The following is a 23,814-nucleotide window of genomic DNA, read 5'->3' as shown; positions in this document are numbered from 1 at the left end:
ATGTGTCCGGCCATACCCTCACATGTACCCGCTTGTGTTTGGACTCGCATAAAACTGCCCGTTCAGCCCTGGCAGCCGTTGCCATGGAGACTGGTGGTGATGGGCCAAGAGAGAGGCTGCAGGTAAACGAGAGAGAAACAGAAGGAGAGACAGAGCGGGGGGTCTCACTGGAGGTAACAGTCTACTTTGAGAACGACCGGTTTGGAAAAGAGGCGACGAGAGCAGAACTTAGCAGCTTCTTTCAGTCTGTAGACAAGTTGATGACGTCACAAAGAATGTTTTGAAGGAAATAGTACTGCAGCAGTATTGCATTTTACTGTGAAATGCATGCATTATTCCATTTAAGGAAACTAAAGCATTAACAACAACTTGGTTAACGCTTGTGTAATGGCTTTTGTGTAAAGCCATTTATATCATGTGCATGTAGACGCCCAAAAAGGCCAACATAGAAAAATTAGGTATCTGTCGATTCAGTATGCTGTTCCGAGAATGATGATTTATGATTTTTGACCAAACTAATCAGAAGTCATAAGAAATGTCAAGTTTTTATATCCTTTGGCCAGTAGCTGGCTTTTGCCAAAACTACTCATGTGCCCTCAGGTCAAGTTTGGAGTGAATCCGCTAAAATGTTGTGGATGTATAGCCTCGTTTTCATTATTGCACAGACCTTGTCAATTTTGTTAACACACTTTGCGAAAACGGTTTGGCATATCAAAAAGTGTTTGATAACTTTTGGCCAGAATGCTCTGAAGATGATCTGAAATTTGGTGGAAATTGGACAAACCATCTAGGACAAGTTCAAAAAAGTAGATTTTTCAGAAAATTACAAATTGCGAAAAATCGAATAGAAATTTAAAATGGTATGCGTTCGACTTGGCATGAGCCAAGAAATTTTGCTTCTAGACCTTACGGTTCAAAAGTTATTAACAGAATTACAAGTTACAGTTTGAGTTAGAGACTCCAAATTTGCTGTGGTTAATGATGAGACTGTCCTCTATTTGTGTGGCTGACATAGGATAATTTGGTATAGTTTGATTTGATATGCCGCTGCGAATTGAACGAGATCACTCTTAAGATTTTTGGTCAAACTGTTCAGAAATGATAAGCAAAAACGTCAAATCTTTTGACCAGTAGGTGGCACTGCGCCAAAGCTGCTCATGTGCCCTCAGGTCATGCTTGGTATAACACGTACCAAGTTTGGTGCGAATCTGCTAAAGCATTGCTAAGATACAGCTTCATGTCCATTTTTTCATCAAATTCATTAACACGCTTTAAGAAAACTGTTTGGTGTATCAAAAAGTGTTTGATAACTTTTTGCAAGAATGCTCTGAAGATGATCTGAGCCAAATTTGGTGAAAATTGATAAACCATCTAGGACGAGTTTAAGAAAGTTGATTTTTCAGAAAGTTAAAAATCTGGCCTGTTGGTGGCGCTAGAGAGTTTGAATTGGAGACTCCAAATTCGCTGTGGTTAATGATGAGACTGTCCTCTATATGTGTGCCAAATTTCATAACTTTCCCACAAGTGGTTCTGATTTTGTAATACACTACTAAAAAATACAGCATTGTACTACAAAATTCGAAATGGTCCAAGTACAAGTTTCATCAAATTCATTAATGCACTTTACAAAAACGGTTTGATATATCATAAAGTTTTTGATTACTTTTTGCCAGCATTGTCTAAAGATGATCTAAGAAAATTTTGGTGAAAATCAGACAAACCTAAGAAAATTAAGAATTGCGAAAAATGTTGACCCGTACAAATTTAAATTTTTGCATTTCTCTTGTAGACATTACGGTTCAAAAGTTATTAACAGAAACGTGAGTGCAAATGTGGCTTATTGGTGGCGCTAGAGAGTTTGAGAGACTCCAAATTTGCTATGGTTAATATTGAGACTGTCCTCTATCTGTGTGTCAAATTTAACTTTACTGCAAATGGTTGTATGGGCTGCCGTTGACTGCCGGAGCGGAAAGAATAATAATAAGAAAACAAACCGATACAATAGGCCCCTAATTACTGTTTTCTAACAGGTTTCCTCAACACCTTTATTGTCTGCCAGTGGTCGGGCAAATCAATATACCTCAAATCCATTGGTCGCTAAAAGCTTCTGCCAAATGCTTAAAGTTAAATTAGAATGGACATAAAATATAATAAGGGCATATAATAAGTGGTTTATATTAGTTAAGGTTACAGTAAAGTGTTTTTATGTGTCTTCATATACTGTATTTATTTGCTTGTAGTTAAGCTGTAGATAATTGGAAAAAATATATTCTAGATATTCTTGGTCTGATCTGTTAAGCATTATTTGTGGTTTACACAAGCAGCTTTGTTAAGATCAAACTAAAGCAGGCTTGGACTGTTGGCCAGTAGAATTTAATTTCACTTTAGTTATACAGTTAATGCAGTATTCCATTTACATTTATGCATTGCCAGATGCTTTTATCCAAAGTGCCTCAAAGTGCTTTCAAGGTATACATCTTATCATTGTGTTCCCTGGGAATCAAGCCCATGACCTTGCCATTGCTAGTGTCATGCTGAGTATTTAGCATTTAAAAGACCAGATTGTGTGAAATAGCTTTGCGTGCAGTATTTCTCTTTTTCGATGCTATTTACTCAGGGACATTGAACAGCTGTGTTGTTCCATCTGCAGGTGTCTATTCTGTGCTGTGAGATGCTCAGGGTTAATGGACCTTTGTGTGACCTAGACATGGAGGAAAATGATCAACTGATGCTAATCGAGACACTAATGAGTAGAATCATTAGTGGCTTCATTATTTAAAGTCAGCATGAAACGGAAATTGCGATCATTTTAGATTGGATCGACGTCATTGGCTAGTTGCTGGACGGGAGGGAATATTGTCCCACACTTGCGTATGAGGGGACAGTAATGTTTTTGATTATCATTTCTTTATGAACTACCCCTTTACAAACAGGTGGGTATAGAATGTTTTTTAATTCAGCTGAACAATAGCCGGGGAAAATTTCGCTGCCAGAAAAAGTGGAGCTCTGACACCGTGACAGATAACTATCAGAAACTAGGACAGTTCTCAGAGGGACAGTAGGGGACATGACAGCGGGGACAGGGACTCATGATGAGGACCCCTCACCTCAGAGTTTGATTTGAGCCCCACACACACTAATAGACCTCCGTTCCTTGAAGTGTCCTTCACTTTGAGCGGGTGCTGTTACACGGTGACCTGTTTGGCGGTGGAACAAAGACACTCTCTTTTCTTTTTTCCTCTGTCTTGTATTCAGTGTTCCTAAGATAAAAGACGGTAATTTCATTCTCCGTGCCACAAAGTCTTCTTCTTCTCAGACAAGCGCGTTTGCACCAGTTGCTTTTCTTAGTGTCTGCTTTCAGAACGGACTCATTGATTGTCCCGATTCCACGTCAGTCTCCGTGGACGTGTTCCCACCGATTGTCCTCATCAGCCCAGCCCAACATATCTCCTCAGGGGGGGGGTGCTCACAGGAAGCAACACGGGGCGGGTAGAAGTATTCATTAGATGCATCCATCCATCCATTCCTCTCTTCCTCCACCTGTTCTCCCTGGGAAGCGCTAAGGTTAATTAGCACATTCGATTAGATAGACGCCTCCACCATTTTCCCTCGTTTTCCATCTCCCTCCTTCACTCTCTCCTCTAAACTCTTTCACCTCTACCGACACTCTTGAAACCTGCTGCATGGACCAGTTTCCTAAACCTGGACTTGTCCTAATTTCGTTTAGGACAAGTGCCTGACCATTACTAGTTATGTTTCTTGATAAATGGTGGGCAAGGGTTCATTGGTAATCTCTGAGTTATAGCTTAAACCAAACCTCATGGCGCTACACAGAGCCTTGAATAAGGTCGACGGCATCCAAGGCAGAGCTTCTTCTAGAAAAGAACCCTGCAGCTGCTATTTAGTCAAGCATCAAGCCATTAGCATGCCTGACCATGTGCAGCTATTTGTTTACTGTGATTTAAATAAAGATAACTGGTAAAACAAGCTCCCTGTGAGCTGTTTTGTCTGAGAACCCTGCGAGACTTTCTCCAAGCTGCCATAGAAACACGCTTTGACATGTTGCATGCGCTTGTTGTTTTTCTTGAGAAAGCTCATAACACATGCTAACACTGAGGCGCTAGTGTGTGTGTGTATGTGTTTGTTTTCTAGAATGTGACTGTCTAAAATAATAAGCTTTTGTGAGATATTCAGATCTGGTATTGTATACGTTAGCTTGCCTTATGATGCACATTCAATCACTCATCAAGGTTAATGGCACAGATCAGCATAAAATGTGTTTGCGTACATTCTGAGGGTGTGTTAATTTGCGGCCTGTTGTTGAGCTTGTTTAATTGAGGCCTGTATATGTTATATTTGAATTTTTTATTTTATTTTATTATTTTTTTTAATTTTATTTTACAGACATGCTATTTATCAACAAGCCTGATTTGTACTGATTTATATATTTATTTATTTACCCGCTAAACTAAAGAGCCACTTCATAAGAGTCATTTGTTAGGGAATCATACTGCACAGGTTGAGCTGTATGAGTTTGATTCACTGAAAAGAACCGGTTCATATGATTCATTCATTCATTAATCAAACTACATAAATTATACTGATTTTTTTTTTTTGATTCACTAAAAAGTACCACTTAATAACAGTCATTTCTTAGTAAATTTAACTGCACTGGTTGCACTGTACCTGTTTGATTCACTAAAAAGACATAAGAGTCATAAGAGTCATTTGTTTTATAATCAAACTATACCTTTCGTACTAAATGATTCTGCCTAACTAAAAAGAACTAGTTCATAAGATTCTTCTGTTTGTGAATCGGACTGCACTGGTTGTGCTTTGTTGTTGATTGGCTAACAAGAACCACTTTATAAGAGTCATTTTTGGGAAATAAAGATGTGCTGGTTGCACTTTATGCTTTTGATTTACTAAAAAGAACCCACTCATAAATCAGTCTTTCAATAATCAGAGTACTCTGGTTGCACTGAATGTTTTAATTCACAGAATTGCTCATAAGACTCGTTCAAGGAATCGGACTACATTGCTTGTGCCATACGTTTTTGACCAGTTGGATTGACCCATTGTTTGGGTGGGAATGAAAGTTTTACAAGCGTGCTGTTCGGAAAGCGTTTCAAAGTGCTTTGTGGCACAAAAATCACATCTGATGTGTCTGTGTTTGACGTCTTTAGCCTGTTCTCTGTCCCACATCCCCACAGCTCTTCAGCAACAAAAGATGCCTCACAGCTGTACACAATGTCCCAGCTTCAGTCTTTACACATCTTTTATACAACTTCCTGCTGTTAGACGCACACACAGATCCTTTCCATCCACACGACAAAGGCTAGCCCGCCCAGGGCAGAGCCTGTTCATTATAACCTTATATGCAACCCATAATCCTCTGTTTTGTTGCAGCTGCATAATACAATGCGTGTACCCCAGCGCGATGTGCATCCACAGTTAAGCCCCTCTGGATACAATCTGTCCCTCCCCGCCTCCAAAACCAGTCTATGCGGGCCAGTAAATAACAGCAAGGTTAAACACTTCTTGCTCAACTCTATGCTGCGAGGGGCGAAGAGAGAGAGAGGTAGTTTTCTGAAGAAGGCTGGAGATGAGCCTTGGCGTGAATAAGGATGGATGGTGAGATGAGAGATGGGAATGATAAATCGTGTGCTTTGGAAGTGCCTCTCCTTTATGTAAAAGAGGTGCTTTCAGACCTGACACAGCCATAAATCAGACATGGACTCCTCTCTCTAATTTCATTACAATGGCAGACAGAGAAGCGCACAAACACACGCTTTCTCTAACACTCAATATGGGTTAAGCTGTCTGGGGGTCTGTGTTTTGGCCACAGGGGGTTCGGTAATATTCACCTGATGGGTTTGTTTATCTCTTTCATATTCTTTTAACAGCGGCACTTCATCTGTCACACTTCTTTTCCACCTGGAGTGTGTGAAGTGCAAAACATAGTACAACTCTGTCATTTGGATTGCAAAGCAGTAATTTTAACCAGATTTTGCTAGCCTTTTGAAGAAAATATAAGGTGCTTGATCAAACAAAACATGCCACCACAATACTACAGTGGTCTGGGTGGATGTTTTTTTAGATGACCTTTGCCACCTTTTTTTTAAAGGGTCATCGGATGCAAACCACCCTATAATGATAAAAATCCACCCAGTGCTTTTTTTTAAATCCCCAATAATAATAATCACTCACTCAGATCAGGCTGTTCTCAGATTCCTGGCAGAATTGCGTAGTTCTGCACAGGCCCCTCCCATGATTGTTAACTGACATGACCGTCTTACCTTAGACCCGGTATCTGAGCTGCTGAAGACGCAAAGGATATAAATACTATTAAATAAATACTATTAAATACTAAATGAAAAATGATGTCTAATTAAGTGAAATAATGAAACTTACACTCTTAAAAATAATGGTGCTTCACGATGCCATAGAAGAACCTTTTTGTCTATATGGTTGTATAAAGAACCTTTAACATCTGAAGAACTTTCTGTTTCACAAAAGGTTCTTTGTGGCAAAAGAAGGTTCTTCAGATTATAAAAAGGTAAGAAAAAGATTATTCTTTAAAGAACCAAAAATGGTTCTTCTATGGCATCACTGTGAAGAACCTTTTAAAGCACCTTTATTTTTAAGTGTACACAATTTAATAGCAATTTATTAAAACAAAAATTACATTTTAAGGCCCAATGAAAGTGCCCCCCCCCCGATTCAGTTTTATCATATTGTGTTTTACACTAATTGTCTTAATTGTAATTAAGTTACAAGTTAATTGTAAAGTTTTATAATGAAAAACATCTCTACTTGTTTTTTTTTTTGTTTTTTTTTAAACAAAATATTGTTTTATTTATTTATTTATTATTAATTTTTGTATTAATGTATATTTACTTTTTTTTAATAATAAATTTTGATACATTTTTCTGGTAAATATTCCTTGAAAATAATGTTTTAATAACAATGTTTTTGTTATTAGTAGTAGTAGTTCTGTCATTATATTAAGTAATATATTTCTGTCACAGTTTCTTCAAGCTGAACCAAACTTATAGTTGCTGTTAAGACCCTTAAGTATCTGTTTGTATACAAGACAATAATTCTTTCTCAAAAGAAATGGTAAAATGCTCATGAAATGACTCTCAGAGCAGTTCTGAAGATTATGTATTTGTGTGCTCATATATTGAAGCGGCAGAGGATGAAAACACGCTTCAGTATATGTGTAGTAAACAAACATTCATTAATTTATTCACTCAGAGACACGCAGAACATGCAGGATTCATATTTAAATAGTATTTTTGCAGCTTAATATTCACAGACACTAGTCCATATCATGTATTGTTTTAAGTGTACTGACCTACTTTTGACTTACTCATCCAAAATTTTTGAAGTTTTGTTATACCGTAAATTCCAATTTTATGACTGGATTCTGTCTGTGCTTTCCGCATTGTAGAAATCATAGGGCCCTAGATAGTATAGTATTTTGATATTGCCCATTTGTCAGGTTTTTTTTGTAACATGAAAATAGTTGTCATCATATGTGTATTGCTAGAATACAGATGGAATGTAAACACTGCTTTATTCAGATTTTTCAAATTTCTACCAGGCAAAAATCTTAAATCCAAACTTTTAACGTGATAGCGTAGCTTGCCTCAAACAAACCACTTCACTTTGAGGAGTCATGCAGAAGCCTGTTTTTACAAGAACCATTAATAACATAAACCAACCCTCACAGTCCTGTTATTCTGCAGTGCGTTATGGGTGTCAGAGTAGGTGTGGTGAGGTTGGACAAACTATAGTTTCAAAAGCTGGTTTGGGTAGATTTTGTGACATGGGTGTGTGTGTTTACTTGCGTGCAAGTTCGTCTTTCTATTTCTCCGTCTGTAGCTTAAGTGACTGACTGTCGTCCTTCAGGTGGGCGATGCTCACGTACATTTGCGTGTGTCCTCTCTGTGGGAGGTGCCGAAGGCTCCAGCTGTTTTGGCAGATAAGCTGTTGTCGACGAGCTCCTGGCTTCCCACCGTGCATCAGCGGAACAGAGCAACTACTGTCACCGCACACACACTTCCAGAGAGCCGTCGCACACTATCACGACAGACCGTCCACCTGCTCTAAAACTGTCCACACAGCACATCGTGCACGATTCGACCCCACACACCCCGGTTACCATGGTTACCTAATTACCTCTCAGTCCCGACACACCGGCCTGTACGGAACGTAAACAACTGCTCAGCGGAGGCTCGCTTACAGCTTTTCGACAGTAATGAAACGCACACATGCAATCCTGCAACAATAATGATACATACACAAATATCCCTGCGGCCTTGACGATAATTGCATTAATGAAGCCCGGCGTTCCCGCTCTCTGTTGTTTTCCTACCTGATGCAGTGTCTGATGACTCAGACTGCCATGTTTAGCAAACGGTGAAAATCTCTCCCAACCTGTCCGTCCGTCAGGGCGTTCCACAACTGTCAGCCTTTAACTCAGTAATCACTGCCTGAATCAGCTGAGAATGTTTCTGTCAGATAACACTGACCAAGCATCGCTGTCAACTCGGGTAAAAAGAGCTGCTCAAGCGTGTCCACTGAAGAACTGGAGGATGGGACAGGGCTGGTCTTCTTCCAGCTTATGAAACCTTCAGACCCAGTGAATTACACTTTCGATGCGCCCTTAAAACAGCTTGCAGATGCCGTTAAATCGATGCTCGGAGTGCAGATGGAAAAATTTGGAAATGGTAAGAAATGGTCACCCGTCTGAGCAGTTGAAATGATGTTGGTGAAGGTGAAAGCGAGGTAGATGTTGGTGGGTGGGTCACTAAACAAGTTCGCTTGTTGATGGTGGTGATTTGAAAATTGGATAGACGGTTGTTTGTCAGACTTGGTGATTCAGATGTTTGCGTGATTGCTTAATAATAGAGGAGCTATTTGATGACACTTTATAATCACTTTTATTAACGAGTCATTAACAAACATTATTCCATTTGTTAAGTGCTTTCAATTCAAACTTTGATTATATTTTCACTATTAAACTGTTTAGCACTTCAAAGGGTTGAATAGTCATAATTTGATTGTTCTGCTAACCAGGGTTAATATTGTAAACTAAAACTAAAACTGTAAAAAATTGTTTATTATCTGAAATAAAATATACATTAACTGAAAAAAATATTTCAGCTAGTTGACAAGGCAATGTTGCTCATTTTTGTTTAGTTTAAAAAGTACTAAAATAACTACAGCTAGATAAACAAAAAATTAAAAATGAATGGAAGCCTGTTTCCACCACTGAATTTAAAAATAAGGCAAAGTTTAAGTTCACAAGTTTATAGTTCACAATTCTGAGAACAAAAGTCAGAATTGTTAGATGGAAAAGTCGCAATTACCTTTTTTTATTTTTTATTTATTATTTATTATTTAAAACTATTTTTTTAGATTTTGTACATTTTGGAGTTCTGAATTTGTTTTTAATTAGTCTTCAGATTAATTGTCAGATTGAAAGTGGAATTGTTTTATTTGAATATTTCAGTTAATTTTACCTTAGAAAATAATCTGCTGTTCATAAATAATATGTATACATATGCAACAAAACGATTTAATGATTTAAATTTACAAAATTTAAATCTTTATTTTTCTAGCTTCAGGCTATTAGGACATATAGGACATATGCAGTGTAAAAATAAATATTGCCAATATATGCAGTTGTTCTGAGGATGCTAAACTGGACTGGATTGTTTGACTTGAATTTTAATTAATCGACAGTTTAGTTTATTTTTTAATTAGTTAAGCATTTGGCAAACTGCAAAGAAACCGGTTAGAGCATCTTAGGTTGAAAAAGTTCTTGTTAGTTTGAGACTAACCATTTTATCATATAAACCGAAAGGGAAGTTGAGGCGTGTTTGGAGCGTGTTTAAGTGTTGTTTGAAGTGTCACTGATTATCAACCTGCCCTGTCACCATTGCTCTACTGCCATATCAAGCCCAGCTAACTTAAAAGTTTTAAAAACAGCCAATGTTTCCTATATATAATTAAAAAGAAATATATCTCAAAACATAATCTTCTCACAAATGTGATCAAATCTCTCCATTTACTGAATTTTCAGGACGTTCTGTTCCAGGACTGGATTTAAAAGATTAAGCAAGGTTGTCGGCGTCTTGTGTGTACGCATAGCACATCTTAACTAATTTAGCTCCATCGTGCTGCTTTCATAAGCGTGTCAATGTGTGTACAAATCTGTTGGCATGAAAAATGTGTTTTTCTTCAAATTCTACAGATGGAGAGAAGCAAAACTTCTCATCTCAGGCATCACTCACTCACACCTAGCAGCCAGTGAGTGCTTCCATTCATTCAGTTCATGTTTACACAGCCCACCTCATAAAAGAGCCCCTCACAAGCCCTGCTGCGACGCTTTGGATGTAATCGGACTCTTTAAGATTCCTACTTCTCTGAATAGCAGTTGTTTGTTTGAAGAGGCCAATCATAACTGACCTAATGAAGAGATTACGGCCGGTAAAGACCCAGAAGACGGTCAGAAATGGTCTTTTCTTTTGAGGGAAAATTGAAATGCATTAGTGTTACACGAAAAGAGCTGAATCGCTCCCTCTCCCTCTCTCTCGTTCTGTCTGTATTGATCTGTTTTAGTGGATTTTTGGTGGCATTTGCTCATAGCTTTCTCATTTTGGAGTTTATTGGATGACTACCATCACGCATGTTTTGCAATCGAAGAAAACAGCAAAGCCGTGAGAAGCTGACCGTGCTGTGCTTTTCTATTCAACGATCCACGTTCCTAAAGCTCTCTGACCCATATTTCAACAATGTTCCTTTGCTGCCAAGTGCTCAATTTAAAGTTGATTCGATTTAGAAAAAGAATTTGAGAAGCGGTTGGTTCCTTGTGTGCGAATTATTTGTTTTCTGGGTGAAAGGTCATTTTGCTGAAGTCTGTGTGCGGATGGAGAGATAGCTAATCCTGGAATATCCTTTATGAACCACAACCATTTTTTTTTTCTTTAAGCAGCTGTTTCCAGTGAAAGATTTTCGTTGTAAATCTACTCAGCTGTCGTCAAAGAGGGTGAAAAATACCTGAGCTAATCTAAAATCCAGCAGCAGGACGGTGAAATCCCTCAGAGCTCTCTGGTCAATAAGCACCACATTCTGCAGAGCAAAGCAGCTAATTTAACCCACGTCTATTATAGACCCAGTACAGCAGGATCTTTTTGTCCTAGAACAGTGCCCCAAAAAATTGACACTTTTTATCGCATTTAATGTACAATATGAGCAGCGTTGTATTTAGTTCAGCATTTTCAAAACTTTTGTGGGCTAATTTATCCTCACAGCCCCATCTGTAAGACTCAGCCCCAACTGTAATACAGTTCTAATCTCAAAGTAAATATCTATTAAATAATTAAAATTGTTTTTAGCTTTTTATATTTTTCAAAATGAGCATAATTTTTATTTTATTTTATTTTTTTTTGCCATGAAATTCCTATACATAAAATTAATGAGTCATGAAATTATTAAACATTAATACCAGTGGTGTGTGGTGGTGTTCTCATTTTTTTTTTTTTTTTAATTAAATGTAAATTCATGTCTCATGATGTACCTATAATTTTTACCAAGCTGATTGCTCACCAAAAACTCCCACAAAACATGCTTTCAGGCCATTTGAAGTTTGATTTTGACTTGACAGATTGGTGATATATAAGTGTGTGAGTCGTTTACTTACTTTTTTATTAGTTTTCCCATTAACAGCATTATATTGTTCATTCAGACTGATTTGCGAGCGCGGAACGCGCACAAACTCAAGAGGCGGGATATATCACATGAACCAAACATAACCAGTCAGATCTAATTATATCATCTCCTCTCACATGACTTTCCCCCATTCATTCTCAGTTACCCCCCACCAAACTAACCACATGCTTTAGGGGGTCTGTTAAATCTCATTGGGCTCGGGGGAGGCGAGAGAGACACGGATTCCCGCTGTAACTTTACCTTTACCTATCGCTGTTGGATATTTTTACTTGGAAAAACTAGTGATTTATACGCTTTGTCATATTTTGTAATATTTGCGTTGTTTTATTTTTGTACTATGACTTTTTCCTCATCAAGTTTGTGGAGACGCTGCCTCCCTTGCCTCCTCGGAGAAAACGCCCCTGATAAATGCATACTCACTGTGGCCAGTTGTTTGAAAGTAATGAGTTAGAAAAGACAAGTTTGTTCTGAAACAGCGTTAGTGTCAAAAAAACTTGATTTGATCAGTTCATACAGTATCTAATGTAAAGAAATTCCTACATTTGTAGGTGTGATATAAGTGTTTTGGTGCCACTGTATATAGCAGAAAGGTATAAAAGCCTCCAGACCCTGAGCATAGAAAAGGAGAGGCTTCTGAATCTAAAGCCTTTAGTTCAACTGTTTAGAGAGTGAAAGAGAGTGGTGCAGGTTGTTCTTTTGTATTCTTGCAAATCCGTTGAAGATTAACCTGATTTCCCACTAAAGTGGGAAAGTCTGCAGTCAGATCATTCATATTTTGCAACCAAGTCGCACGCAGTGTTCTGCTGCATCCTGCAGTCTTATAAAGAGGGCTCCCACTGCTTTTTTTTCATATGTTGGCTAAATCGCAGAATATTACCACTAGACATTTTCATGTCATGTTGCAAGACTCTGTCCAACAGTATGTAATGGTCTGAGGTCTTGATGTTCAAAAGATGTGTTTCAGAATTCATTGTCTTTGTCCATATTCACAGACATGGAAACTAGAGGCAGAACGGGAAATGCTGACATGTCTGTCTTTGTGGGTTCCCACGATGGGTTCCTCATTACCTGTGTTGCTGTTGTAGACTGCACAAATAAGATGGGAAAGAAGCCATTGCTCTTTGTGTGTAATGGCTTAAACATGTTTCTCTTGCACACCAGGATAAGAGTCTAAGATTTTAGATTCTCTCTCAGAAGAAACACTCCTCAGTTTTTTTTCCTCAGAGGCTAGTACGTGCAAAAACATAGAAATTCGTCTGATTTCGCAACAAATCCCAGTTCACATCATCTCACTTCTCTTTGTTGCCACTGGGCTTTAGCTTGGGGACTTTTCTGTTCTGCAAAGCACAACAATTGAATTCATCATTTTGAAGATGAGTCGAAATTTAAATATCACTGTTTCTCCATTCGTCCCTCTGTGAGTGCCACTGCTGTGTGTTTTTAGATTTCATCTCCTTGCTGATCAAAGCCAGATGTGTACTGTCTAGTTATCTTTTGTCAGTCAGGCTGCACAGTATACTATATACTTTTTATACATTTCTCTGAAGTCAATTATATGTGACCCTGGGTCAATATTATCCTTTTTTTTTTTTTTTATGCCAAAAATCATTAGAATATGAAGTAAAGTTCATGTTCCATGAAGATATTTTGTAAGTTTCCTACTGTAAATATATCAAAACTTAATTTGTGATTAGTAATGTGCATTGCTAAGAATTAATTTTGACCACTTTTCTTAATATTTAATTTTTTTTTTTTTTTGTTCACCCTCAGATTCCAGATTTTCAAATAGTTGTATCTCTGCCAAGATACAACTTCAGATTTCAGGTTATGTACAAATCTCAATTTAAACAAAATTGACCCTTAATGACTGGTTTTGTGGTCCAGGGTCACGTATATAAATTAATATAAATTGCATTAAAAGTGCCATTATTTAGTTTTACAGTCTGGTTCGTCTCATGTTTTTAACCCTAATCAATAATTTAAAAAAAAAAATTTTTTTTAAAAAACTCTTATTAATTTATACAAAATTTTTTTTTGTTAATATGCGTCTTTATCACATTGTCATATAACAACAGTCAGTAAATAATCTGATGTAAGTCGCACAAACCTAAAGTAAAGAAACAATATTGTTTCCTGATTCATTTCAGATTGAACACCTGAAAAATGGCTCTCATTTCAGTGAGGGAGTCAATTGTGAACTCCGTATCGGCTCTGAACGATTAACTGACAGAGTAAATCTGGTTCAAACCGCTAACTCACAGGCTGTTCTGTGTGCGTGATTTATTTTATTTTATTTTATTTTTTTCATCTCCCCAAACCAGTTAAGCACACCCCTGGCCAGCAGGCGATTTCATTTAGTCAGCAGTCAAAAAAAGTTTCCACTTCATGGATACCGTTCAGACTTCACAAATATCATGGATGGATCCAGCTGTGAAAAATAGTAATGCTGTCTATTAGGATATGCTATCAATGCTAAACTAAGGTGAAGGCTAGGGTTCGAGGTTAGTGTTTCTTTCAATTGTGTGTGTCACATCTGTAAGACCTTTGTTCATCTTTGGAACACAAATTAAGACATTTTGGATGAAATTCAACAGCTTTCTGACCCTGCATAGACAGCAGCGCAACTGACACATTCAAGGCCCAGAAAGGTAGTAAGGACATAGTGAAGTGGTTCAACTGTAATTTTTTGAAGCTACGAGAATACTTTTTGTGATTTTATTCACAGTGTAGAGCTCTGGTTTCCATAAGTGCTCTGTGTGGATTGAAGAGCATTAGAGTATGCCTACTGTACTGTTTTCCGTAATTTATCCCCTTTCAAACCTGCACCAAACCATTTTGGGGTCATGCGGACACTCCAGAGTTTTGAGTAATAGATTTACATTGTCGTATCCAACTACATGAAAGTGTTTTTCCCCCTTTTTGTACTTTCCTGCAGAGGAAGTGTTGTTGTCCAGAAGGAAATTACCGGTTGCTTGAATTAATGACTTGGGGAGGCAGTTTTTCTTGCTGACAGAAAAGCTTCACCTGAATGAGCAAAAGCCTTCTGCCTCTGTTTCCTCTGTGGCGTGTCGTTGTTTTTCATTCCCTGCTGCTTTTTGCAGTAGAAACATTTGCTTCCTTACTGACCGTGTGTGACATCACTAGAATTTCCATTAGAGACTGTTTGACGTCACTTTTTTTCACTTTTTTTACTTTAAATGTCAGGGAAACTTTAAATAGGCACATTTTTCCCAGCCTGTCTTGAATAGTGATGATGACATGTCATAGTTCGATTTAGTTGTCACACTGACAGACGCATAAATCACCCCCCATACCCCCCCCCCAGCTCTGTCCATAAAATATAGTCTAGTTAAAACATTCATCATCTCCCCATCTCTTATTCCATCATTCACCCTTTTCACTCAGTCTTTTTCCTGTTTGGTTCTTATTCTGTTTCTCCCAGCTTCTGTTCACCTCAGCCCTCAATGCCAGGACAGGGGTGTTTGTTGGCCCTGAGTGATGTGCTATTTAATAAAGACATGAAGTGGGTTGCCAGATTGTCAATTTTTATGCCTCTTGTGGCTTTCAGGGTGATTAATGTCCAGAGATGCTATTATATTGCTCTCAAGCCTGGCTGTAGCGCTGGCCACTGGCCCAGGGGTGCTCGGACGGTGCCTTTTATATTAGACTGAAATTGTTACATTTTGTGGCCACTGCCTTTGAACTACCAACTACTTTTCTTAGCTTAATGCTCTATAATGCTTGTTGGTGCTTTATTGAACATAGTGCAGTCTCAGCTTCTAGTAAAAAAAAAAATGTGGGGGACTTACGGAACAATGATTTTGTTGGGTCAATGGTAATGTTCATTGCTTTTTCTTGAAAACATGAAATGAGAGTTTAAACTATAGTATATTATACTATAACACTATAGTGGCACTTATTTACGTTCCCTGATGTCTAATTATAATTTTAGATGTACAGTTGAAGTCAAAAGTTTATCTACACCTTGCAGAATCTGGAAAATGTTAATTATTTTAGCAAAATTAGAGGGATCGTACAAAATGCATGTTATTTTATTTAGTACATATCTGAATAAGATATTTCACATAAACACTGTTTACATATAGTCCGCAAGAGAAAAAAATTGTTGAATTTATAGAAATTACCCTTTTCAAATGTTTACATACACTTGATTCTTAATACTGTGTTGTTACCTGAATGATCCACAGCTGTGTCTTTTTGTTTTTTGTTTAATGATAGTTGTTCATGAGTCCCTTGTTTGTCCTGAACAGTTAAACTGACCAGCTGTTTTTCAGAAAAGTCCTTTAGGTACCACAAATTCTTTGGTTTCATCATTTTTGCGTATTTGAACCCTTTCCAACAATGACTGTATGATTTTGAGATCCATCTTTTTACACTAAGGACAACTGAGGGACTCATATGCAACTATTCCAAAAGGTTTAAACACTCACCAGATTCATATCTCAAGATTTCTTGCACCAAAACAGGTCGTAATTTAGTTTTAGATGATAATTTTTCACCCTATCTTTGATTGGCTTTTTAGCGAATATCTTTACCATAGCAGTTATTGGATGAGATTATAAATGCAAAAAAAAAAAGAATAATTTAATAGCACTGTTAATTGTAATTACCATCATCTAAAATTAATCACTTAAAAATTCACTTAAAATTAATCTTTAAAAATATGAATAATTTAATAGCACTGTTAATTGTAATCTTTAGCCAGTCTCAAAATGCATTTCTTAAAATACGTTGTTATAGTTTCTTTAGTGTTTTATTTGCATTCATTTGCATTCCTAGAAATTATCAACATTGCTGAATACTGAGCCATCATTAGTAGTTCAATATGGGTGGTCATATGTAAATGTTCCCATGGTTTTGACATCTGGATTATGGTTTTGAGTTGTGTTGTGAATGTTGTATGTCTGTATTGTGTTTCAAAAGAGCTGCTTTTCCCTTTGAAGTAAATATACACTATTAGGCATCCCGCAGCTGTGGAAACCAAGAGAGAGGGTGAGATAGGTGGTCCGAGACGAAGCTAAAAGGCCACTTGTCACCTGACAGGAGTGAAACAGCAGGACTCCTGTGGACACTGGGAAAAGGACATGTCAGGGTCACTGTGAGCAAGAGTGGCAAGACAAAGATGGAAAGATGAGAAGAAAGAAGTGAAAGGTGGCGAGGGAGAGAGAGCGAGAGGGCAGCAGGTGCAGCAGGAAAGGAAACTGAGACAGCCTTGACTCTAATGGTGAAAGGAAGTTTTCTGTTGTATACTGGAAGTCAAAGCTGTGTTTGTGGCAGTGATTTGATGTTTTCATGTTGCAGTGAATTGAGTAGGTTACAGTTCGAACAGATGGTTGCTTTAAACAAATTTTACTTGAGAAATATATCAAAAACAAGGAAATACTTCCTTAGTTTATTCCAGTGGAGTAAGCATCTTGAAAATCTAATGCTAGTAAACCTAAACACACACACCACACACACATACTAGGTAAATGTATCCTTTTTTTTTTAATCACACTTAATTTCATATGTCTTAAATTTTGCATTAATTTAAAGGTTTTAAAGTGATGGTTCACCCAAAAATGAAAATTACCAAATGATATACGCACCCTCAAGCCATCCTAAGTACATATGACTTTCTTCTTTCAGATGAATGCAATTAGAGTTATACTAAAAAATGTCCTGGCTCTTCCAAGCCTTATAATGGCAGTGAATGGCTGTTGAGATTTTAAAGTCCAATAAAGTGCATCCATCCATCATAAAAAAGTACTCTACATGGCTGTAGGGGGTTAATAAAGGCCTTCTGACGCAAATCAATTTATTTGTATAAGAAAAATATCCATATTTAAAATTTAATCAACCGTAATCGCTTCGCTTCTGCTAAGTGTCATGTTCACAATCCCAACACAGTGGTGTTTCAGCGGATGACATGGGATGTAGGCGTAGAGTAAGCATTGGTGAGAATATTCTAGTCTCTTGAGAACCAAGGTTGTTTACAACAAAGTAAAACCAGTCTCCTATTGGCTTACATCGAAATCCTCTGACTTTGTTCTTTACAAATCCTTTGTTCTTTACAAATCTTCGTTTTGTACAAGGATTTGTGGATGTGTGGGGTACGTTTTATGATGGATGGATGCACTTTATTAAACTGTTGAATCTCAACAGCCATTCACTGCCATTATAAAGCTTGGAAGAGCCAGGATATTTTTTAATATAACTCCAATTTGTCTGAAAAAAGAAAGTCATATACACTCAGAATGGCTTGAGGGTGAGTGAAAAATGGGGTAATTTTCAGTTTTGGGTGAACTATCTGTCTAAAGGCTTTTTCTCACCTCAATTGCTGTTTTAAAATCTTTTTTTATATATATATTGAGCTTGTCAGTGCATTGCATGCTCTGATACAGAAGATGCTGTCTTAAAATTTAGCTCATTTAAGGCTCTGAGGTGGCATAGTTAAGATTCCTAGCTTTTGGAGCCGCATCGGGAGCACGTCTATGATGCCTTATAACGCTCCCTCTTCAGGCAGCCAGGTTTTGGAACAGAGCAATGGGAGAAGAGAGAGATACAGTGGTCCGTTTGTGTCTTTGACCCGTCTATCCGTTCCCACGGTATCGGGAGGAGGAAGAACTGATCCTGTATGAGCTTTATACCCCTTCATCCCTCTCTCTCTCTCTCTTTCGCACACACATGCACATACACAAAGGATCTGTTCACATCAACAACATCAGTTATTTGACTTTGTATTGTTTAGATCAGCAGTTCTCAACTGGTTTTGCTTCTGGATGCAAATGTTAGCCAATAAGTGAAGAGTTCAGATGCAAAACCAGCTAAAAGCCATCTCGGTCAAAAATTAGATGATGATACTGAGTGAATGCTCCTGACACATAGTATACGTCCATCAAATCATTTTACTTCAAACTCGCAAAATTCCATCCTCAGCCCAATCAGAAGTACCAGTACTTACATAGAAACCTATACAGAGTAGCCAGAAAGAAATGTGAATTTTAAAGAAATGCGTCAGATGGATTTAGCTTTTGCATCTGAACTCTTCGAGTGGAAAACCGAACTATGAACCAAAATTGTTTATCGTATGAAAAATATCATGGTTTCCACAAACATATGAAGCAGCATGCCTATTTCCAACATTGATAGTAATAAGAAATGTTTCTTGAATATGAGAACTGCATATTAAAATGATTTCTGATGAATCATGTGACACTGAAGACTAGAGTAAAGGCTGCTGAAAATTCACCTTTTTTTTAAATAAAATATAACTTAATAATATTTCACAGTATTGCTGTTTATACTGTATTTTGATTAAATGAATGCAAACTTAATGAGCATCATGTGTTTGATTAGTTGCTTGAATGTATTTGATATCTAACAGGTAGTCAGATACTGTCATTCCATCATCTCTGATCTTTCTTTGTTTTAGCTTTCATTTGTTTTCTAGTCACGAATTGTTAGAAAGCTATCCTTTGATTTGAAGAACAGAGGCTTCTCAGTATCTGTAAAACTCTGCTCAGTTTCTTTATTTATATTCTGATAAGAACTGAATGGATAATGAGAGACAGAAATCCTCTGAATGAGACTGGGGGAAGAGTTCATGTTTAATAACGCTGAGGTTGACAGAGCATGGGGTAACAGTTAACGCTTGGTTAACAAAACAACAGGTACAGTGGGGCTAATGTGGCCGATGTCGGAACTCCAAATGTTGGGTTTTATTAGCTGAACAAACAATCTGAAGTGACGTCCTGTGTGATTTGTGACAGTTTATATGTTTTTAAGCTGAGACTACAAGGTTTTTACCCCTGCTGTGATATTTGGATTGGGTCCTGGATATATTTGTGTTGTACATTTTGTTTTTGTTCTTGCACAATCTTGTGGTGTTGAGTTCAGTGTCTTTTAGGATCGGTGGCCTGATGCAGCTTATTTTCGTGTGTATGTGTATGTGTGTGTGTGTGTGTGTGTGAATACAGCGTTTAAAACTCTCAGAGGTAGGGACAAACTCTCACTCTCTCACCCTCTTTTTGTTTCTCTGTGATAAATTATATATGAATTGTCAGTGAATGTTGCCGTCAGCCAGACCAGATCAGACTTTTCATTGTAGAAAAAAAAGAACAAACACATCACAGTAAGTCAAGAGAGAGAGAACACGATGCTCTGAGAGAGAAATAGACAAAGAGGCGAGAGAGAGAGAGAAAAAGAAAGAGAGGACACAATTGGAGCAGAGTTATGGAGTTGGATGAACTTTTTTGCTCTTGAACTGTTAAAGCAGCAGTTTACCTCCTTAAAATAAATTTGTCATTATTTAGTCACTGTCATATTGTTCCAAACCTTACTGTTTTCCCCCATTATGCAGCACCAAAAACACCACAAAAGTTCTAATAAAATATGATACTTGTTTTATAATAATAGTTTTTTTTTTTTTTTTTTATCAAATCTTTGCGTTTGCATTAATAAAATATGTGATGGATAAAAATATTACTGAATATAGACTATTCTTATGCCTACAAAACTACAATTTATGTTGTTTATGTCTGTCAGGTTAGTGTTGGTTTTTGATGGTTTGGAGCAGTTTTTGATGTAAATTGGATTGTATAATTTCAAAATGTAAAGCAAAACACAATGGTCTGACCTTAGCCTTGTGAAATTATAATACATAAAACAACTGCATGAAACAAAATCAACAAAAGGACTGAATGAGACACAAATTCACTCTCAGACAGCAGGTGGCGCTTATGGAACAGTTGCAATTTTTTATGTTGTCATGTGTTCTTATCAGTTCTGGTCTGGTAGGTGAAATTTTAGGCTGATATCTTAATTATTACTTCTCATATGTATCTTTACCACCTATTAACTTTAGTTTGTGTAACCATTGCGTCCTTTCCTGCTTACTAAGTCCTTTTTTATATGTTTTAGCAGCTTCCACACATTTTTTTCTGTGGTTTAGACAGCATAAATTAGCAGAACAATGTATTCTGTAGTACATTTACCATGCAATCCATGCTGTTGTTTACATCTGAGTATCACCGATATGGCCGTGCATCCAGGTAACGGACCAAATCGCGACGGAAGTGCAAACCCTCTATATTTTGCGCATTCTGAACAGATCTGCCTGCTACAGTATTTTTTCCACTTTGCGTTCATCTTCAGCATCTTTTGGTTTCTGTTAACAGCCGTTTACGGTTGGTTTATTTGCTCTGTTAAAGAATTAGTTGTGTTATTATAAGTTCTAAAAGTTCTTTAACGATTAGTAAGAATTGTATGCAGTTAACAGGGATGCTTTCTCAATTAACAATGCTGTCTATGTTGTTTAGACACTTGTATACCGTTTTTTAAAAATTCTAATTCAAACCAGTTTACCGTTTGAACCTTTTGAATTACCCTGTAGCACTATGTCAGGTTTTGATATATGACATGAGTAAATAATGACAGAATTTGCACTTCTTGGGTGAACTAAGTCATGCTGGATGTTTGTGTTAATTATTATCAGTGTGTGTGTGTGTATATACGGGACTCACAGCAGACTGTGGCTAATCAATATTTCCACACCATAGTGAACTCTAATTTGTGCAATTTAGCTGGCATCAGCTCAGTCGGACACAAACTAAGCACCCCACCAAACTCGTGACTTTGTCATTAGCCATTACCACTGCAACATCTGTTTGGGAACTCATCAAATCATTTTTTCATGCAAATCAATGTTAAGTTCCGGTGATATTACATATATGGCCTTAATATAAACAACCTGCGTTCCTGAGCTCAGATGGAAAAAATAAATACTTGAGCCTCAATAAGAGTCAAATTACAGCTAGGGAACTTGATTTGAATGTTCTGATGATCAAGTTGTTCTGGTTGTAGAGTTCAGACTAGTATAGCTGAGTTACAGTGACATATATGTTTTTGTCTGGAGCAGGCATTAGTCTCATCCGCCGGTACACAAATAACTCAAGCGCATCTTGTGCGACACGCATCTATCGGGATAATATTTTCACTGTGTTCGGCTAATGTTAGGATTGCTGCTTGAATACTCAATCATGGGCAATGTTCTCTCAAGCTGTAGGTGGTTGCTTTGCCGTAATTGAAAGCGTCTGTTGGTGAAGTGTTCTAGAAAGTCCAGTATATTACCATGCGCCGCGTGGTCCCTCACTCTGTTTCATTTCCCACTGAAAGACAGCGATTAATCTGATTAGTGATCTATCAGCTGAAAGTTCTGCCTCCCGGCTCTAATGGTCAATGCCAGGGCCTGGTCTGAATTATTAACAGATCCATTCCTGGAGACCAGGGACAATTCATCACCAAACAGAGAGGCGAAATGAAAGAGAGAGATGGGGTGGGCTAAGTGAAGACTTAGTGGGAAAAAAAAAAAAAAAAAAAAAAAAACAGATGTAAGTAGGACACTTAAAACTGGTTTTCGTGTAGCGGTAAAGAAAAAGGCAGGTACAGTAGAATATGTGTGTGTATTAGATTTTAAGGAATAGTTCACCCAAAGATGAAAATTCTGACATGATTTAATCACTTCCAGAACAAAAATTTACAAATAATGTACTCACCCCGTTGTCATCCAAAATGTTCATGTCTTTCTTTGTTCAGTTGTAAAGAAATTGTTTTTTTTGTTTTTTGTTTTTTGTTTTTTTGAGGAAAACATTTTAGGAATTCTCTCCATATAGTGGACTTCAATGGTGCCTGTGAGTTTGAACGTCCAAAATGCAGTTTAAATGCAGCTTCAAAGGACTCTAAACAATCCCAGCCAAGGAATAAGGGTCTTATTTACCGAAACGATTGGTCATATTCTAAAAAAATAAAAATAAAAATGTATATACTTTTTAACCTCAAATGCTCATCTTGTCTAGCTGTGCCGTGTGCATGTGTACTCTGTGTAATCCGGGTCAATACAGTTAGGGTATGTCAAAAAATTCCCATCTCATTTTCTCCTCTAACTTTAAAATCGTCCTACATCGCTAAAAAAGTACCGACCCAGTGTTTACTAAGTGTACATGCAAAGGTCGAACGCCCTTTACAAAAGGCGTTTTGTAGTCCACATTTTTTAGACTACTGTAGAATTTTTGAGTAAACTATTCCTTCAAAATAAATAAATTAATAAAGCATTTCTAAACGTCATACAATTTAGAGGCTGCATAACCTTGTTTAGTCAGCTTTAAAATATTAAAATCCATGTCTTTTGACTCGCATCTCAAATCTCAGATGTTCAGTATGTTCTAAAATAGGAATGAGTTTATAGTGACGACACAGTGAGTTAGATTATTTATTTTATTGTTTTTTTTTTTTTTTAAATGTCTCTGTGGGAATTGAGTAATGCCAGCAGATGACTCACTCCAAACAAAACCATAATCCTCAATGTCCTCAACCCTAAATCTAGCCAATAATCATAAACCTATACAGATCTCTAGCAATAATCGTAAACCTAATCTCAACCTAATGCTGTGCTTCTAAATCTCATGTTTCCTAAATGGAATATGATCACAAATCTACGTTAATCTTGATTCTAAGCCTAATTCTGGTCAGCAGCATTTCTGAGTGCATTTACAACAACAGCAGCTCTGTTTGTGTGTAGACCAGCCCACTTTCTGGACACTAATCACATTGTAGTACATAAACAGCTGACACTCAGCTGAGATTTATTTTTTGCAAACACGCAAATAAACAATTAGCTGGGTTAGTATAGATCCAAAGATGATTTAAAGGGACGGTTTACTCAGTTTGAGTTTCAGAGAATAAAAATCATACAGGTTTGTAACAAGGCTGAGAATTTTAATTTTTGAGCGAACTGTCCCTTTAAGACCACCCTTTGCGTAAGATACAGTGTAACAGGTGTAACAGGTGCAACTATGTCACAATAATGAGAGGGAGCACTTGAGAAATGCATAATAGAATTTGGATGGTGCTGTTAGAATTGGATTCTTTCAAGATGCAGTACAGCTCAGATAGTGTCACGACCATTAGATCACTGACCCCGAGTTAGTCAGCGAGAGGGAATGCTGGAACCACAGAAAGACTGCCAGTAAATCTCAGCGCGCACACAGATACTGTGATTAAATGTGTAAT

At 37.4% G+C, this 23,814-nt stretch overlaps 1 protein-coding gene across 4 annotated transcripts in view; it reads left to right on the top strand.

Annotated features, from left to right (window-relative positions):
• The window catches only part of sema6e (sema domain, transmembrane domain (TM), and cytoplasmic domain, (semaphorin) 6E), a 176,841-nt gene that overhangs the window by 53,581 nt on the left and 99,446 nt on the right, over positions 1 to 23,814 (top strand). Inside the window, exon 1 of one of the 4 annotated variants that reach the window (XM_051131414.1) lies at positions 8,555 to 8,738. The exons of the other annotated variants lie outside the window; for them this stretch is intronic. The gene's annotated coding sequence lies outside the window, so the exon portion shown is untranslated. Of the gene's footprint in view, positions 1 to 8,554; positions 8,739 to 23,814 lie in introns of those variants that run through there. 4 annotated transcript variants of the gene reach the window in all.

This window comes from Labeo rohita, chromosome 16 (assembly GCF_022985175.1).
Source record: "Labeo rohita strain BAU-BD-2019 chromosome 16, IGBB_LRoh.1.0, whole genome shotgun sequence".
In the NCBI taxonomy this organism is placed as follows: Eukaryota; Metazoa; Chordata; class Actinopteri; order Cypriniformes; family Cyprinidae; genus Labeo; species Labeo rohita.
Note: the sequence above shows the minus strand (reverse complement) of the source record. Positions and strands in the feature narration are given on the sequence as shown.